General features: G+C 40.5%; 1 long non-coding RNA gene across 1 annotated transcript; it reads left to right on the top strand.

Annotated features, from left to right (window-relative positions):
- The first annotated feature begins 4,178 nt into the window (after positions 1 to 4,178).
- On the top strand, positions 4,179 to 16,860 carry LOC107315578. The gene is made up of 3 exons (XR_001555966.2): positions 4,179 to 4,571; positions 9,848 to 10,003; positions 16,506 to 16,860. It is a non-coding gene; the product is annotated as an uncharacterized LOC107315578 (long non-coding RNA).
- Positions 16,861 to 17,224: the final 364 nt, after the last annotated feature.

Raw genomic sequence — 17,224 nt, 5'->3', positions numbered from 1 at the left:
AACTTAAATATATTTATTCTGAGAATCATTTCAATGTGGCAAATACCTTTCTGACTGGGGCAAAAATGTTTTGGACAGTACTTTTTCTCAGGTAGTGTCTCTGTTTTCTTTTAATTAGTATTATGCTAAGAATTTCCCAGTGGATTTCTTTGACAACATCTGGAATATGTGTGTTTTTGATAAAGGAAACGTAAGTATGTTCTTTTAAACTTAGAGAAGGTACTCTCTGTCTCTAAGGGACTAATTATGGGCTTTGCTCTGCAGGTAGCGTAATACTGGAATCGAGAGGAGACATCAGTCAGGTGGGCTGGTGCATTTTTTCTCCACTGTGAGTATGCACCTGTGTTCATTTCACCATTGAAAGACCAAAATATTCCTCTGCGTGCCATTGCGTGCTGTGCTGCAACTCTTTCCTCACCCACTGTACTGCACAATGGTGGTACTCTGCTTTGTCAAGGGGAACCTCTACCCGGATACAAAACTATACAAATGAATTATGAAACAAAACAGGGAGTACTTTATCAAGGTATGTTTACCATTCTGTGTTAGTTATTTTTTTGCTTTATTTTGCCAAAGTACTACATTCTCAAAAGAAAGGAAGAACAAAGTTTTCATGAGGAATGAATAAAATGAAGGTTTCCCTTTCTTCCCATATCCTTATCTGAAGAAATCTCCCACTCCATGCTTCTTAAGCTGATATGAAAGTATTCTTGCATGCAGCTACAGAGGAGAACAAACCCTTTGAATCTAACAGTAGTGGTTATTTGAATGTCAGCTCAAGATAAAAGGGAAATGGGGAAGTAAAAGTTCCTTTTCTTTCTTTTCCAGCAAAGAGGCATTATCCTCCTGTTGTGTGAAGGTGAGACTAAATTAAATGCGATAACAAAGAGCAGTTGCAACTCTTCATTGCCGTTAGAGCAATTCAGTGTTGCAGAATTAAGAATCACTTAAGAATCTGTTTAAAAGTTGTGACTGCACCTTAACTGGAATAAGGGCAAAGTAGGAGACTGAGACAGTCCTCTTCCTTTTCACGAGGTGCGCTTTCAAATACTGTTATGCAATCTGAATGAGAGTCCTTTAGTGAATTGTGCTTCTGCCCTGTAGCTGGAATCCATACCACGAAACACTAAATATGGATAAATGAAAATAAGAGTTATCATTTCCCTGATGAGATGATAGAGTCCCAGCTGAATAAGGGATTTGGCAAAAGGATTGTGGTGAGAACACTGTAATGAGTTCAGAACATCCTCGTGGCACAGCTCAGGTCTAGCACAGTGCTTAGTCACGTGGTGTGGGTCATTGGACAAACATTTTGGAAACCTTAGTATTTGAAATAAGGCTAGACTGTGTTTTTCCAAAGCATTTGCGTTGGATTTGGAATGAAATGACTCCTTAAGAGGTGTTTGCAGCACTTGAGCTGGAGTTGTCAGACTTAAGGAACTGCTGTGCAGAATTGACATGGAGTATATTTTTCTCTAAAGTACACGTTGCTGGTTTAGAGCAAAAATCAACATTTGCTGTTTATGTTTTTCTTTTCCGTTTGCCCTTAATGCTCCATCTTCATCAGATGTGCGCATTTATTTGAGTTCTGAAGCAAGTGAATGACAGAGTAGAGTTTAGCAAGGTTTGTTTGCTGATCTTATGACTTAAAACCTCTTTAAATTGCAGTTTTATATTGAGGGAGGAAAGGGAATTGCTGAAATGTCAGCGCTCAGCATGAAGCTCCTGGGAGACAGGATTTACAATCCTGACCTGAACGCATGCAAACCATCTGAGTTCTGGACGGCCAAAGTTCTGTGTTGTCAGTGTAAAATAGCACAGTGCTATCGGTATGCCAGCAGTAATGAAGATGTACTTCATGAATACTAAGCTCCCATTCACAGCTGAGTAGAAAATTTCACATGCATTGGTCATGTTTGCTGTTGTAGCTATCTCCCTGTTCCATATGTAAACATTTCAAACTAAGCTTCTAATGGTCAAACTGTATAAACGAAATTAATGTTGGAGGTAAGCTCCTATGGAAGTTAATATGGTGTTCAACGCAAACCCTCACTGACAGATTCAAAATGATGTAGCTTGAGGATTCAGTATTTAAAAACCCACTTAGCGACTTGATTCTCATTTACTTTTATATTTGTTTCTTTCCCGTCCATCACTGTAGGCCAAAGTCATTTATTATGTCTAAAGTGGTGGTTTGTACTAGTAGACTGCTTACACAGGTCCAGATAAATATGTTCCAGACTGTTTTCAGGCAGTACGGTCATCTGGCATGGAAAAACCCACATCTATGTTAGGAAACTCTTTCACCAGCCAGCACCAGGATTGAGTGGGCAGCATTCAAGCTGTCACTTTGTTTCTTGGGACAGTCCTTGTCATCTGCCGTTTCCAGAACCAGACAGTTGTTCAGAGGAGCATCATTTGCTACTTGCCAGAACTGCTTAGGACTTAAAGATGTGTAACACTGTAGAGAAGTTTCAATATACCTTAACAATATGGTCTCTTTTTCCTGGCAGTGCTGAACTTGCTATATGAAATGTACCTTTGGATGCAATTCATTTCATCTTACCTATATTAGGTTCTTAAATTGTTTTGTAGTCTAAGATGCTGGGCTACAAGTGGTAGAGAATTCAGAAGATAGGTCTTCCTAATACTAACCTCTCTGAGTTGCTCACTCAGTGTATAAACATGCTTATGGCAGAACTGTGCACAGGAAAATGACACAAACCCTTTTGATTATCTGTACTTTAGAGAAGATGTCTGTGCAGGAGGGCTAAATAGGAGTTTGAAGAAAGGTCTGAATAGAACTGTGATTTGTGGATCTGGAAACAGTGGCGAAAACTGCATGTATGCAAAGTCAGTTAGAGAAAGGCACCAAGGTAAAACAAAACAAGGAGCAGAACTGCAGAGTGCCATGGGAGGAGGCTGTAATAAAACAAAGGCTAAAGTTGCAATGGATCCTGAAGGACAAACAGCAGTGGGAAAACATTAACACAAGGTTGTTCCGAGTGTTGTTACAAGGCAGGCCAAAGTAAATGGGGGCGGGCAGACTGGAGATGTAACTATCAAAATCTGGAGTAATCAGAGCTATTTCAGTAAAACTGAGTCACTGAGGAGTGACTCCCTCCAATTAACAAAAAGAAATTATACTCTGAAGACTTGTGAAATGACATTCTCATCTGAGCCTCTACTACGTAGTGAATACTTTGTAATTAAATCCTGTTCTGTTGGATTTATTTTCTGACAGAGATCAGAATCCTTGCCTGATCACATAATTACAGTGAAACAGAAATGTTCCTTTCTAATAGATACATAAAGCAACAAAGATATTTTAAAATCCCTGTCAAATCTCTCAGTGTAATTTATCTAATCAGATACCGTAGCTACATAATGTTAAAAACAGCAGAATTATGCCACTGCAGAAATCAGCTAGCCCTGTTCCAGATTAAGGGGTTTATAATCACAGTGTTTCATCATCAACTCACTCAACTCCATGCTGTCACAGAGCTTTGGAATTGTTACATACATTTATCTCTGTGTATGTTTTAATCTTCCTTAAAAAATACATGTTTCTTTCAAATATTTTTTCTTAGAAATCCTTTCTTGGTGAATGTTGATGCTGGCATGTTGAATATATATTAGTGTAACAGCAAAACAGGATCTGTACAGTGCTGCTTGCTCAGAGAAACCTTACAGCCTCCTGCTTTACCACCACCACACCTGTTTGTGTCTTAGGGGGACAGCAGTGGGTAGTGACCAAAGCGCTCCTGAAAGGGAACCACGATAGTCTGAGTGTTGAAAGTCCTTTGGTCTTTGAGATGCCCTGAGCTTTGGCAAAGGGTGTTGCCAAACCATGTAAAAACTCTGTGGTTAAGCAGTGTTTTTAAGGGCGTGAAGTTAAATGGACCCAACAATAAGTTTCCTTCTAGTTATTTGGTCACTTGATAAAACATCGCAGTGCGCTTAGATATGATGATATCAGTGAGGAGGGAATGCATGCTGGTTCTCTTGAAACCTCATCCTTGATGATGGAGTTCATCTTCTGCAAAGAAGAGATAACAGAGAGTAAAGATGCTCTTTGTGCATTTGTATTGGTGTTACGTAGCAAGGTTTTGATAGTCAAGGACTGCAGGATTGTCTCTGGGAGCAAAGCTCCACAGCTGCTCCAGAAGAGACCCGCCACTGCCAGAGCAGGGAACAACTGCTTTTTGACAGGAGCTGGGGAACCATGGAGAGCCCACACAAGAGCAGCACCAGGCTGAAGCTGCAGCCCAGGAGGAGGTACCTGCGGTCAATCAGGAGATACGGGGGAGCTGCTGCACACAGCATCCTGTGCTGGAGTAGTTCTTGAAGGATTGGTCTTACTGTACAGACCTGTGCTGTTTGGAGAGCTGCAGCCTCTGGGAAGTGCATGCAGGATCAGTTTGGGAAGGACAGCATCCTGTGGGAGGGAACCCATGAGGTGGAGAGGGACCACAGAGGAGCAGCAGATACGAAGCATTACGGACTGCCAGCGACTTCTATTCTTCAGTGCCACTCTGACAGAAGAGGCAGAAGATGGATGAAGATGAAAGGTGTGGAGTGTTTTTTGGTGTTTGGTATTTTTTGTGTGTGCTTTTAGTTCTCACTGCTCAAATTTGTTGGTAGTTGGTGAGAAATAATGTTTATCTCCCTGTGCCGAGTCAGTTTTGTCTGTGGCAGTAATTGGTGAGCTATTTCCCCATCCTTAGCTCAGGACCCTCTTCATCATTTTTTTCACCATGTTCCATTGAGATATAGTGGGAGTGAGAGGTGGAGCCGCCCATCAGCCTGACACCACCACAGCGTGAAATAGAAGGGGTCTATCTATTAGTCTGTTGGTACTGCTATGAAGGTGGTTCAGATTCAAGTGAGTTTCTCCTAAGGATGCAAATACAGAAGTGAGTTAGGATCCCCTAGGGTAGAGCTATTCTTCTTTTTTTTTTTTTTTTTTTTTTTTTTTTAAACTGATATTTGATGTGTGTTCATGAAAACAAACATACGATAAGTGATTTTCCGCAGAAGACTGTGGTGCAATTGCAACATGGACACAAATGCTTGTGTTGGCTCTCTGCATCCCTGCAGAGCAAGAAATGTGAAGTATGGTATGAAAACATCAAAACTAATCCAGTCAGCTGTGCTTCTGGAAGCTCAATCAAAAACTGTGTGCCTATGGGCCTCCCCTACTGCTTCCTCACAGCACTGTCTGACTGAAGATAGAATGCTATGGGCATGCACTAGAGCAGAGGGTACTTCTGCTTGTGATGCTACTTCTAGTTTAGCTTTTTTTAATTGAACTTTTGTAATGCATTCTAGGAAGGCAGCTGTGTTTTAATCTCAATTCCTTAATAAAGTATTTCAATATAAGAAGGTAGGTTTGGTTCCTCTGGAGAGAGTGTACTGTAAAAATGAAAATGTCTTCCTTATATTTGATATTTCAAGTTCCAAAACTGTAAATTTGATCAGATTTGTGAGATTTAACTTGCTTAGAGAGAAAGGTCAGAAGTAGAGAACCATTTATTAAAAGATCATAGATTCTTTATAAACACAGCTAGTCGTTCTCTTTGCTTCACATCCTTTCTACAAATAAAGGGCCTTGTGCTCTTTGAAAAAGATCAACTAGAAGTTTCTTTCATTTACAACTTTCTCCTCTATTTGCTTTCTCCAAAATCCTTTCTGTAAAGTGAACCTCTTTCTATATGTGTCAAAATCATTCATTTATCTTGCAGTTTGCTCATAAGCGTGTATAAATCTGTATACCAGTGTTAATTTATTACAATTCAAATTTAACCCTAAAGTTTAAGAAAAGCAAGAACATGTTGATCGGTTACACTGAGTTTTGCCTTTAGTCACATCAGAATGAAGAAGCCTGACAAACTGATTAAGGAACTAGGCTTGGACTCTTCCTTTCTTCTCGTTTTTCTCTTCTGTAAGTTGTGACAAGTTCTCTGTACCAAGTCTTATGCTCCATTAATAACGGAGAGAGCACCTCTTGGCTAACTTGAGCCCCTGGTAATGGTAAACATCCACAGCTCTAACACACAGGTAGATTTTAGGAGGGGACTCTAACAGGGCTGTTCAGAAAAACAAGACCATAAGTGGATAAACTTTTCCTCTATGTTAAACCAAACCCTGCTGTGCCCACATATTGTTGTTCTATTTTGTTTTCCAGTACCTTAGCAAAGGTTTCTCTTGTTGCGAATATTCAAAATAGTGTTTTTAAGACATGCTCTCTTAAATGTCTGTGACTGTTTTCTTCCAGCATTGGAAGGAAGACAGGTCAGCCAGCATCTGTCTCTATCAGTGTCGCACGAAGGCAAAATGCAAGGACTCCACTTAAAACCTAGGCTCTGTTTGTTGTGCAGTTCTGTTACTGTTCTTTTTCTTTCTTAAGGCTTCCTTCTGTGGAAGGAGAAACAACAGGAGCCTGTCAGAGTGCGATACTTTCTGACCAGGTTCTTTTAGCTGTTCCTGTAGAGGGCTTAGCTCTTATTAGCACGTTTACTTATTTGATGTATTTGATGTACTGTGGGATTTTGACTCATGAGTGATACAGCAATATATGGTAATCACAATACAATGCACGATGGACAAAATGAATGTGGTTACTTTTTCCAGTCACTATAAGTTCACTGTCAAAATATTGAGCATCTCCAGTCCCCGAGAGTAAGCGTTGAAGCCCACTCAAGCCTGCTGCACTCTTCAAAGGTTTTTTGTTTTTTGTTTTTTTTAATTGTCTAGTATTTATAATAGGCTAAGCAAGGAGTTAATCCCTTCTTACCCTCAGCTGCTCTAGCTTGCTCATGAGGGTGTTGCTCCATATTGATTAAAAAGAAAAGACTGCTTAGGCAACCTGATATGAACCACTGGCATGACTGCATGTCTGAAAAACTACCTCCTTCCCTCCCTGGTGTTGAGAAAGTCAGTTTTCTGTATGGTAGTTAGTGATTCTTCTTTATAATCTTCCTTGAGATCAATATTTTACCCATCTTCTCAGAGCAGCCTTCCACTATGGAGCTGTGCAGGTCATGTGCTGTGTTTGGGCTCTGACCAATGCTGTGTGGTTGTTGGTGTTACACAAGAGCTTTAGGCATTCATTGTATGAACCAGAAGCCTTCTCACAGGGCCAGGTCCTGGAGGTTCTGTAGTCTGGGTTGGCATCAAAGCAGTATTGGACCTGCCACTACTTATGCTGATTTTCAGGATACCTAAGGAACATATGTGAATGAGTCTTTGGCCAGGATAAAAGCACTGAATGGAATGTAGTTGCAGAATGAAACCGAGTAAGATGGATGTTGCTCATTTGATAGTACTAGTATTCTGTAGTGCCTTATCTTCCCTGGAGGCAACCCTGGAGACTGAAGATGGCTGATTAAAATGAAATAAAATTTGGAAGCCTACAAAGTTGAGACATAGGCATTGGAGGGTAAGTCAACGTTGAATTAAACGCATATTTGAAGACCTTATTTTTGCATAGTTCAGCCAGTCCTCCACAATTCAGTTCTATGCTCCTGTTGTGCAATTCGCAGCAACAGAACTGACTGGGTAAGACAAAGAGCAGGGCTGCTCCACAGCTAACTCTGGCTCTCAGCACACGTTTCTGGTACTTGGTCCCAGCCTTCTTTCCCTCTTTTCCGAAGAGCTGCTGCAGCTGAAGATGTAAACAGCAACACAGAAGTCAAATAGAACATGTAAGTGCTTGTCTCGCTCCAATTTATAGGAGGGAGGCAAGGTTCTTTGATATGTGTATACCCGGCGTGAGATTAAGAAGCAACAGTTCAAATGTTGATCCAACCAGTTTATTAAAGTCCTAGTCGTTTTTAAAGAGATGGGGAAGGGAAGGTAGGCGATAGGAAAGGTAGGAAATATAAGCAAGGAGTCTCTGCAGAGAGCAAAAGAGATAGTCACCACCGTGGGTCCAGCAAGGTACACAGTAGATCCGTTGATCTCAGGAACTCATCTGATCACTGCAGGGGATGGGAGACAGCCAGGGAGCTCTGCAGCAAGCCGGTCCTGGGGGTTCTTCCGACGAGGTTTTCCCCTCAGGGAATTCTCCATCAAAGGTGTCTTTGGGAGTTTGTCTCCAAAGTCCCCAGTTTAGCGAGGGCCTTTTATCCCCCATTTCGGTGGGTTTTTTTTCTTCTTTGAAGTTTGAAGATTACAGCTCAGCATTTTTGGGAACGTATCTTGAGCAAACACTGAAATTCCAAACAAGCAGGTAAACACACTTTGTAATAGGGTTTAAAACCAGCTTTTGTGACATTCCTGGCCCACAGATAAGCCAGCAAGGAGGGGGGGGAAAGGGTCTCTGTTGCCGGATACAAGCATTATTGCCCTCTGCAGTGGTCAGCTCCTTCGAGCAGCACCCCTGAAGAAGACTGTTCATCCTGCTTATCTTTGCAATCATAAGCAGAGGTACTGTGGCACAACAACACCCACCATTCACCCTCCTAGTTAGTTAGCAGTCGCCAGTCAGAGTCTTATCATCAGAAAGGCCTCACGAAGCAAGCTTTGAGACAACAAAAGAAAAACAGTTCTGTCCTTTACAGTGCTGGTCTGAAAAGGAATTAAGTAATTGCTCAATTTCCAACTTATTGGTTCAGGTTTTTGTCTTACTTTCTTTCCTTTTACTGCTTTCAAGTTCCAGATTTTTCTCTTAGTTGGAAATGATTTTTCTCTTTAAAGCTGTATCTGAGAAGAGCTGTTCCCTTAGTGTGGCACATATAAAGAGTGATTCTGTAATAGGGTGAGAACCTGGAAGAAAGTGCCAGAGAAGGCTGGCAGAGGAGCTACGAGTCTGGTTCATTGCTGATGCAAGTGTAACACCCAGACTGGCGGAACAGCCAAGTTCCAAAATAAGTATGTCTTCTATGGAAAATGCAGGGAAGAGAAGGGGTGTCTGGCTTGCAGATGGGAGCCAAATCTGTTTATGTGATGCAAGAATCCACACCTGGATGTGACCGGGGGAAGGTGGCGGCAATTCCAGAATCAGAAGCTGGCCTGAATAAGGTTATCCAGGAAACTTTTTCAAAGGAATGTAGGAAAGAACCACCTTTTGTCGAAGCCCATTCCTTCAAGATAGGAAATCGCTGCTCAGTTTTGTTGGAACTTGCAGGTTCACTGAGACTGGAACATTTTGCACCGAGTATTTTCATTTCAGCAGGGCTGACTTGGGCTCTGACAGATTTCTGCTGGGTTTCTGGCTCCCTCTCCCATCTCAGCCTTTGGCATGTTGCCTGGCAGGTTGACAGCAATAGGGAGCCTGACAAACTAGGGCATTTGGCAGTCGTGTTCATCACACCTTGGCAGGTTGAACTTGCAATCCATTTAAGGCTTACTATTCCGGTGGCACCTGATAGGTGAACTGCCCTGGACAGAGTACTTGCTTTTTCTTTTAATACTTGGGGTGAGAATACAACCAGTATGAATGCCATGCTCATCATGGTTTCTAAATAGCTTTGCAGGAGGACAGACAGGAAAATCTTCAGTCTAAGATGTTTTTGTATCGTGTGAAGGGGATAATGTGCCAAGCTATCGTATTTGGAAAGGTTTTTTGTTTCTTGGAGAGAAAAATAAACACACCCTTTTTGTACTGAATTAAAATATTTCAGTTGATGTGGTTGTTGTTTAATAGCAATGTTGAAAGCTAAAAAATACGGTGCATTACCATTGCAATGAGACTTATCCTAGTGATCTATTTTATGTTTTTGTCAGCAGCTGAAAATTAGATATTCTAAATCTTGTTATCGTGTAGGAATTGGGAAGTTCATGTGTGAGATAGATCAAATGAAATGTAGAGGGCTTTTTCTCTAATGCTTTCCATGTCTGATAGGTTTTTATCACCAGGCTGTCCTGTTTTGGCTGAAGGTGTTGAAGAGGATAAATGAAGAAGCTGTGAAGACTTGACAAACTACTCAGAAATAAAATCATCTTAGCCTGACTTCAGAAGTGAAGCTGTTGGATCCTGTAATGATTTGTCAGTGGATGGGTAAGAACCCAGTAGAACTGGTGAAAAGCCTAAATGAGCTCCACACTAATAGGACTGCACTGCCTAGTCTGAGTCTTGACATTTCAGATCACTAAGTGAGTTAATTCAGAGTTGCTTATGGTCAGTTTGTAACACTGCAACACTGTTGTTCTCTGGCCGCACTCAAGGCTTTATCACTGGTATTTCCAGTCTGAGCTCTCATCCCCAGTAAAAACTGACAGAGCACTCAGTGGGTGATTTTTTTTCCTTCAGACCATAAAACTCCCACAATTTTCTATGCTGTCTTGAGGAAGCCCACAGCAACCTCTTTTCCATTTCACTCTTGAGTGATGGTTAGATTGAAATGTAAATGCTCTGTGAGCATTTTCTAAAATAATTTGTTTCAGGCAGGTCTTTGTTCTCAATTGTATATATTCCCAACGTATTTGCTCTAAGAGAATGAAATGAATTTGCAGCACCGTCTCATAAATATGTCTTCAGATCCTGTTAGTGTTCATCATGTTTTGATCAGCTCCCTGCAATTCTGATTTCTGTTCATTTCTTAATGTCAAGTAAGAAGTGGTTGTGGACACAGACTTAGAATATTGCTACAAAAAGGTTTCCATTCAATGCCATTCTGCAGTTCTTCTCCCATCTAGGATGCACATTCTGCAGCCCCTCCTCTATGGTTGTTGTACATTTTTCTCTTTCGCTTTTCTCTCCTAAGCATTTCCAAGTCTGGATTTTTATCTTGCCCTGGAGCTCTTCTGTAATTTCCTGTACGGTTCTAACCATAAATCTTCAATTCAGCAGTTATCAGCAATGCTGCTGCAGTCAGTAGGCATATTTCTTTCCTCTGCCTTGGGCTCCTCCTCCTTATAGCGCTGTCCTTCTGCCCCCTTTTCTGCCTGCTGGAACTCATTTGCTCTGCAGGCTTCACTCTGAAAGTTATTTAACTCATCAGACCAGTTCTCAGGCTGCAGTTTACTTCACATTTCCATAAATCCACATACCCAAGTTCCTCCTTTCTTGTTCATTGTGGGGTTTTTTTTTTTTTTTTTTTTTTTTTTGGTTTTTTTTTTTTTTTTTTTTTTTTTTTTTTTTCAGTCTTAGAGGAAGAGTGAAAGGGTCCCCATACATTGTCATTGTAAATGATTGTTCTTAATCCCATCTTACTCAGTTAGAACCCATGGACTCATTATTTCATTCTGGTTCAATAATGTTTATCCATCAGTGGCTTTTTCCCCTAGTAAAATAGACCTACTCCTTATCCTTTTAAATGCTTTCATTGTATTTCAGTTTGCGTATACAGTGTCTACTGTAAATATCAATAGCATCCAGTTCTTTTATTGATACGTGCTTTCCTTTTAAGTAGAGGTTTCTGTATAGGAGTTGAAAACAAAAAGCAGCAGAAAGTCTAAGCTGTGTTTCCTCCTGACATTGCCAGTTTTTTTCTTTATTCTACTAGCCATGTTTTCTGCTATCCAATTGGCAGTTTTTATAAAAATGTGTTTTAATTGCCTGTTCATGCCTCCTAGAACATTAACAGCATTCCTATGTAATGGGGGGATGAGGGGTATATAAAAAGGTTGATGTTTTGTTCTGTGTGATCACTTAAAATGATTTGGAATGAAGCAAGAGTCAAGGGGGAATTTAGGCTTAGCTTGGTCAAAAAAGCAGAAACAGGTTGATAAAATCATATGTGGTCAGAGACAACAGCTGACCTAAGGTCAGTCTTTCTCTTGAATGAAATTTTTCCTCTGAAGTGTCTTCCTGCAGGATCACTGAAGTTAGTCTAAGATTGCACATTAGGGAACCATAGCCAAAACGCAGTAGATAGGCTTTACTCTTGAAGTACAAAACTTCTGAGAGTTCTGATCGTAACATGGAAGTGGAAGCCTCAAGCAGCATATTCAGTTTACTTTTCCTTTAGCTGCCATGAGCAAGTGCCCCCTCCAGCAGTTTCCCAACATGGTTTCAACCCTTCTCACCATAGCCAAGAGCTCTGAGGTCATGCTCTCTACTCCATTGTCCTTGGATGAGTGACTGCTCAGTGGTCCTTATCATTTTCTTGGTCCTCTCTGGATCTATTTTCTGGAGCTAATAAATGTCTAGAATGCCATAGGATCTTAAGGAGTATTGTCTGGATAAGTTGTTTTTCTTGTTTCTGGACAGGCATTGCCATTTTTTATTCTTTGTTTCCTGTCATTAGAGTTGATCTTCATGCACTGGGACAAACCCAGTGGTCACATTTTCTGATTCCCAACGTATGTTGCGTGGAAGCTGTCTCAGGATTAGGAGATCGTGGCTTGTAATGGTAGAAATAGCAGAAAAATTAGTTCTTCTGTGCTGTGTGACAAACTGTTTAAAGGAGAATGTTCTCTCTATACTGTTTTCTTGAACAACCACTCTCCTCCCTTCCCAGACGATGGGAGAAATCTTGAAAGAAATAAAACCAAATAACATATAACATAAAAAGTTATCTGAATGCTGTTGCATTTCTGTGGCAACTGTGAGTTTCTCTTGGCTCCGTAAGTTGATTTCTGCTGTTATGTTAGATAAAAGCATAATTGTATAATCTATTTAATTGCTTATTGCCCTCTCATATGCATTCAGATCTGATAAAAATAATCTCTTCTGCTATCCTATTCATTTATTCAGAAAGGTCAAATAAGTTGTGGATGCCCCATCCCTGCAGGCGACCCTGCACATAGAAGGGGGGTTGAAACTAGATGCTCATGAAGGCTTTACGATTGTTAATGACTTTACGATCTCTTGCCTTCTACTGAAGCAGCAGCCAGGCCAATTACCAAGTAACACCAAGGTGGCGGAGTGGTAAAATGGCGATTTATTGAAATACACACACCCTTATATAAACTACGCCTTTCATCTACGCCTACTGCATTACATGTCACTAAGATGCTTCTGGAAATTGGGGAAGGGCCTGTCATGTAACATCCTGGTAAGTTCCCCGTATTTCGCCTAATACAACATGCTTGTTGTTGTCCTTTTCAACCCAGGCCACTCTATAAAAATGACACCTGCTGGACTTGAGGGTTTTAGACATGTTTTTGCATACCTACAAAGCCGAATGTCACATTGCCAATTCTAGTCAAACCAGAGGAAAAAGTGAGAACCAGACTGGAAAGCTGTGGTGTTGTCTTGATGATGCTCAGTGTTGAAATGCTGCTAGTCTTGAGAGTCTTTTGATGATGTTTACTTTCGTGTTGCATTTAGCCTACTTACTGTAATAGCTCTACATGGAAAAGGGTATAGAATTCCCTGTATCTTTCCCCTGTCTTTGCTGAGCAAATAGAGTGTGGTTCACAATACAATAAGCACAGCAGACTGGAATGCTATAGCTATTTTCTGTGGGACCATGGCCCAGCTACATCTGACTGGTTCCCTGCCAGGGCAGTGCCTGGACGTGTAAGCTTGCCAGTACTCGCACAATCCAAAAGGTTGTGCGTGAGGTGTTTTAAGTAATTTTGATAAATAGGTTTCTTTCTCTGTAGAAGTCAGAACAGGACATATTTTGCCTTTGGGAAAAGTGCAGTAGCAAATGTATTCTATGTATTTTGTGTGAATTTAGGTATTTCAATATAAAGGAATGGTATTGCTGGGAACCTTGCATTATCGACTAAGGTGTTCAAAAATTTTACTCCAAGCCATATCCCTGTTTCTGTGTGAGAACTGCAGGAAATAGAACTGTGCAGTCCTGCTCGCTTGATACCAAATGTGAAGCAAGAGGACTCTGGGGTCAGAGCTGGGCCTGAGGAGTTATGAATTTCGTTCCCGGATAACAGATTCCCTACATCATCTAAAAGGTTTTTGTCATTCACTTCCAAAGTTGTTGTTCTGCCAAGTGTGAAAATTTTGTAGGGACTCTTCTAGCCAATTCACACCAACCCAGGGGCACCCATTCGGTTTGTTCACAGTGGCTTTTACTTGTCCAACCTTGCATAACGGCACTGATGAGCAGTTAATGGGAGCTGGATTGTCTGCGTGAAATGGCTTGGTGTTTTCATTCTGTTCTGTCTATCTCCCAGCTACCTTCTCCTTGTAAGCACTAAGGCTGGGGATGTTAACAGACTCTGCAAAGAATAGAATGATATTAACGCTATAAGACAAGAAGACAGGTTGAGTGACCAAATACACAGGTACGAGTTAAGTGAATAGCTTCCTATTTTATCCCTGGGTAAGCTTTGGTTTGCTTGTACCTTCAAAAAAACCTCTTTTTTTTTTTTTTTTTTTTTTTGTATATGAATGAATATACACAACGGTTAATTTTCTTTTTGTTTAACCAGAATTTTCAGAATTCTTATCTTGGTTTAATCAAAAGTAAAAGAGAATAGGTGCACTGTGTTGGTGCTGTATGAAAGCAAGATTAGACCCTTTCGTTTTCTTATTACTTGATTCCCTTCTAGTCCAGTGGTACTCTGGGGAAAAGAGTTCAGATAGTGTGAAATAAATTCATTCTGGCAGTCGCTTCTCTAATTTCCACATCCAAAACTCATTAGAACTGAACAGAATTCTTCAGAATGAAACAAACATTACTACTTGAACAGTGTTTTGGATCAATTCCTCTTAGTACTGCACCTTTTTACCTCTTTTGTCTGTTACACCTCAGTGTTCTTAAAATGAATGAAAGGGGAAAATTGAACGGGGTTCTGCTAGCCTCTGTTGGCAGAATCTTTTTCAGTGACAAACCAGAAGCTGCTCCTTCACAAATCCAAGTCCCACCAGAAGGAGCTTGCAGTCTGAACTTCCGCAGGTACCCATTGGTTAGAACCGCATGTAATTTTCCAGAGAGTGAAAAATTAATTTAAAAATCACTATTTTGAAAGCCGCCTGCATTGTATGGGAAATAACACAATATATTCATCATCATTGAAGTCTAAACAGTACATACTCTTCAGGTCCACCTACTGATATTACAGATACTGACTACCTATTTGTACCAGGTTAAATAAGAGCAACCAAAGCTTTGTTTGTTCTCTGCCTTCCCTGGTTGCTTTTTGAATCTCCTTTTATCTTCACTGTCCCTTTCCAACATCTCATTTTTAGCCTTTACTTGTGTGTACTCTTATTCAAAAATGTCAGTCTGTTGTAGACCTGGATCTGACTGAGCAGGGCAATTGCAGTTTCTTGGGACACTGATGTTACGGAGTCTGAAGTGCTCCGTGTGATTTCCTTGTGCCTGTCTTGGGATGAAATGGAGACAGACAAACCAGGATGTTGGTGGGATGTTGTGTATACTAAATGTACGTAAACATCTGCCTATGGGAGTCTTAGTACATTCAGTCTTAGTAAATGTATGAAGCAATTCCTGAATGTTTGTGGGTTGTATTGATTCTGAGGTTTCTGAGAAAAATTATCATGATCTCCCTTTGAAGGTTCATCTGCTTTATTCTTTTCCCCTGATTCCATTGTTGTTATTATTACTGTTGGGTTTGGGATTGAGCAGTGACATGCTGCTATGGGTTTTGGTGGATGCTGGAAGGAGTGCTTGGGATTTCTTTCCACTGTTCTGCTCCGTGGGAGCAGCTGATTCACTTGAAGTGTACAGAACTGAGGCAATGGCTAATCCTTCTTACCTGTAATCTTGTGATGCTTCAAGATGTTACTTTGCCCTGCTTAACTTTTTACGATTACTTATTTACTGCCTATGTCCCAGTACAATTCCTTCTTACATTCAGACTCTTTAGGAAATAAATGATGTGTTTTTGAGCTGCTTCGGAAAGAAATGTATGCCTAATTTTCAAGCATTTCAACTTTCATTTAAACCACTCTTGTAAGGCCATATGTTTATGACAGCAAAGGCTTCTGTTCATTTTCCTGAGTACGTGGTGTTGAAAGTAATGAGTTGATGTATTTGATCTTTGACACTTCTGTGGATGCATGGAATAGTTGGTTTGGTTTTGTATAACAATTTCTATGAAAACCTAAATATTTCATAAATAGATACATTGGTAATTGGTATTCATACATTAAAATATAGTAACAGCACAAACATGGGGAATGAGACATCATATAGGATGAAAAAAGGTAGAACAAACTATAAGAACAAATCACAGCACTGGTGTGTCTACTGTGTAACTGTTTAAGCCTGGAGGTTCTTTTGCAACCACCGACTGAAGCACAAACTTCCCTTTAGCAAGGAAACAAAAAGCATTTGAAAACTTTGAAACTTCAGTGCGAGTCCTGGACAGATTCTGTTCTCATTGACAATTAATCAGTTACTGTCATATTATGGAGATCTGGTGACACTTGAACCAGAATTATATGCAGTATAATGAGAATAGACTAGGATTGTTTTCTTTTAAATTATTTTTATTATTAATCTCTAAAAGATATGGAGACACCTACTTCAAAAATAGTAATAATAAAGACCTTGTAATTCAAAGTGTTAGCCTGTTACTAAATGAAAGGATGAGACTGAATCAAAAATGCTCGATAAAAGAGGAGGTAATCATTCAAGGAGTAAGACTGTGACAATATTCCTTTTACCATATTCTTACAGATGCTGTCCTCCAACGGGAGAAATGCCAAATGCCTGAAGTTTAACAGCTGGTCAGAGTTGGGTGTGCGGCCTCTGAACAAGACTCTACCACAACATTAGATAGTTTTCAGAAGTTGCTTCTGCAACAGCAGTGGCTGTTTCCAAAGGGAAAGGTAAGGCTGCCATGGAAGACAGCCCGTGCCCTCCCTGGAAAATGGGAGAAGCCTGAGAGGTACATCTCAGACTGTAGAAATACCGCCCTCTTCTGGTGACAGTAGTATTTAGTACAGCTTGGTACTCGTTCCTCTTTTTCAGTAATGCATAGAAGATGTTTTGAACTCTTTTGTATCTATGACTGCATTACTCCGAGACTGCAAAGAGCTTTAATTTTCTTGTTACCCTCACCTGCTGTTAAGTTATTAAAACCTTAGGTCTGCTTAATCACAAGTGCTCTCTGCGGTCAGATCGCATGGGTCTACAAAACTTGGGTGCCTGAGTACGCTGCAGAAGCTGCCCAAGACTGAAATACATTTTAAAGTGCCTAATGTGGGTTTAGAATTCTTCTTGTAGAACAGGAGTGTTGCACTTAGAGTCAAGATGCGATGCTGCAATAGGGAATTTCCAGTGACAGTAAGCCCACTTCTGCATGCATCTGCACTATGTGTAAAGGTAGAATGCATTTCATGAGGTTTTCTTGCAGACTTAGAGGTGTACCATATGAAAAGTGTGCGGCTGAGAAT

This window comes from Coturnix japonica, chromosome 6, assembly GCF_001577835.2.
Source record: "Coturnix japonica isolate 7356 chromosome 6, Coturnix japonica 2.1, whole genome shotgun sequence".
In the NCBI taxonomy this organism is placed as follows: Eukaryota; Metazoa; Chordata; class Aves; order Galliformes; family Phasianidae; genus Coturnix; species Coturnix japonica.
The sequence above is the reverse complement of the archived record's forward strand: the minus strand, read 5'-3'. Positions and strand labels throughout refer to the sequence as shown.